Source organism: Octopus bimaculoides, chromosome 5 (assembly GCF_001194135.2).
Source record: "Octopus bimaculoides isolate UCB-OBI-ISO-001 chromosome 5, ASM119413v2, whole genome shotgun sequence".
NCBI lineage: Eukaryota > Metazoa > Mollusca > Cephalopoda > Octopoda > Octopodidae > Octopus > Octopus bimaculoides.
The window spans coordinates 108,842,092-108,845,098 of NC_068985.1; the positions used below are offsets into that span (position 1 = coordinate 108,842,092).

At 33.6% G+C, this 3,007-nt stretch overlaps 1 pseudogene; it reads left to right on the forward strand.

Annotated features, from left to right (window-relative positions):
• Positions 1–2,026, forward strand: part of LOC106869772 (S-crystallin 1-like) — a 13,098-nt pseudogene extending 11,072 nt beyond the window's left edge.
• The last annotated feature ends 981 nt before the right edge of the window (positions 2,027–3,007 follow it).

Consider the following 3,007-nt stretch of genomic DNA (forward strand, 5'->3'; position numbering starts at 1 on the left):
TATATATATATACACCTACATACATAGACACAAACATAAATGCATAATTGGAAATATATATGTATGTATTTACATACATACATACATACATACATACATGCATACATACACACACATACATACATACATGCATACATACACACACATACATACATACATACATACATACACACACACATACATACATACATACACACATACACACACACATATGCATATAAGCTCACGCACACCGATATAAATACCAAATCCTTGAACTCTGCAGATGAAAAGAGGAAATTGAACCAGACGGTTTAAAATTCTTAACGATTCGGATAAAAAAAAAAATTGCATGTTTGCACTTCCGCCAACTAATGCACCGAGTGTCGTTTGACTGCAACATTGCTGTGAGCAATCCAATATAATCATCGACTTTACGAGTTGATGTGCAAGAATTATACAACCGTTAGAGCAAAGTAACTAATGTATGGCTTTGACATATCTGAACGTATGTTTATGCGTGTATATGTACTTAGCTACACACACACATATACTGATACACATTCACACACACATAAATATATAAATACATATATGCACGTTATGTTTATATACTATCACAAATGCTTGCATGCTTAAGTTAACCATATATATATATATATATATATATATATATATATATATATATATATATATACACACACACATAGATGTATGCACACACACTTGCACACACCCGCACACTCACACACATATATATGTGTAGAAAATGAGCTACGTTCTCGTGTGTGTATACATTACGTAATCAATCTTATACACTAAGCTACGAGATTGGCAAATAGCTTTACTTTACTGTGTTCTGACTTTCTTGGATCCGTTTTATTCATAAAAATACTGAGAAAAGGAAGTGTAAAGCACTTGACGTTTCCGGATTCTCCTGCATTGCGTCTGGTGATGTTTGTGTGTAATCAGAAGGGTATGTTGATCGATATTTGTATGAAGAATTTGGCAGTTTCTGAATTTCGGATTTTGGCATTTTTTCCCGTGCAGAACTGGATGGTGTTGTCTTATTTAAATAGCCAGTTTATAATAGCAACTCTCGTTCTAATATCTGTAGAAGAAGCACTGGGAAAAAGTTTAGTATATTGTTCAATGAAACTTTTCGAATCAGTCGAATCGTTTAAATCTAGTATATGCTTGTGTAAGTAGCTGCAATATGGTTATAGTCGTGTGGGTAATATTACAATGGTGGTATTATTTTAGCTTTTTGATGAGGAGAACTGGATTAATAGTTACTACACTAGATTAAAGGTCATGCGGTATTTTGTCTGTGTTTTCAGTTTTAAATTCACACTTCGCCGATATCGACTTTGGAATTCATAAAATATTAACAGTGGAATGGTTGTATCGATTTAATCGACTACGCCCTCCTCCATAATGTCAGTCCATGTTCTTATAGCAGAAAGGATCATCTTAGCTTTGTGATAGTATGCAATAGAATATGGTCGAAGAATTTCCAGGAGCTGAATAAAAATCTTCTTTTTTTTTTTTGGCTACAGCACAATAGATTTGTATTTGAAGTAGTAACACTGCCAAGCTATATTAGTAGTATTTTCATATGGGACGCACTCAAGCAGCATTAGCCTCTGTGAGAGGGAAGACAAGAGCCATATGAATTTAAATGTCATATCTTATGCAAAGTTTCTGCTGTTTCAAATATGTATATATTTATATAACAGCACTAATACATACATTCTGAGTAATATAATTGAATTTTATTTCATCGCAGATGACTATGGCTGATATGATGTGCTACTGCGCTCTTGAGAACCCACTGATGGAAGAATCATCAATGCTCAGCAGCTACCCCAAATTGATGGGACTGAGGAACCGCGTCATGAGCCACCCCAAGATGTGCAACTACCTGAAGAGACGATGCCGTACCGATTTCTAGGATAATACATCGAAAACTACCTGAGCCGCTCAAAACAACAAAACATTTACAAAAACTATTCTCAATAAAATGTTGAAATTCTAATTGCTTCTATTCGTTGTGTTTTTGTCGTTTATTTTTGCTTACCTTCCGATATATTTCTTTATCAAGTAGTTGTGGCGATATACGACACTCTTGTAATTCGTTATATACCGAATTTTCCGGCATACAAAACAGCGTCTATATAGTGTAAACATGTAGTATAAACACTCAAACATCATTATCTTTTTCCAAATCCTGACGCATTTCACATGAAATTTCTGATCATTAAAAAATATGGTACCCAAATGGTTATTCCAACAACTAGTACTGATAACATTATTTCATTTACGATATGACCTAAATATATAGAGAATTTAGCACGCCGGGAAAAATGCTTAGCAGCATTTCGTCCGTCTTTGCGTTTGTAGTTCAAATTTCACTGACGTGAAATTTGTCTTTCATCCATTCAGGGTTGATAACACAAGTACCACTTGAACACTGGGATTCGCTGTAATCGACTTAAACTCTACTCCGAAATTGTTGGTCTTGTACCAAAATCTGAAACCAATACATGAGAACTTGAATGGATTCCTATTAAATTTAGTTCCCCGATTCTAAAGCCGCAATTATATTTGGGATTATCGCATTATTTAGTTATATGCTCAGGTCTAATAACTCTTCGGTTAAGATCTTGTGTCAATAACTTCATAATCATGATTTCAATTAGGTGATAATTAACACACGTATTGTTATGCCTCAAAACATACCCTACAGTTTTGCTTCATTCAGTTTGCACAGTTAAGAGTATTTACAGAACAGCTTCAGTATTAAATGACCAGCTGTAAGAAAACTGAATTGTCTCAAAAGTATACATCACCACAATGTCAATCACATTTCGCCCGTATTTGCACAAAACAATGCAAATGAAGAACTATATTATCTGTTCTTGCTCTTTCAGAATATTTAACCCAAAATGGCTACAATGTATATATATATTTATGTATATGTATATATATGTTATATATATATATATATATATATATATATATATAT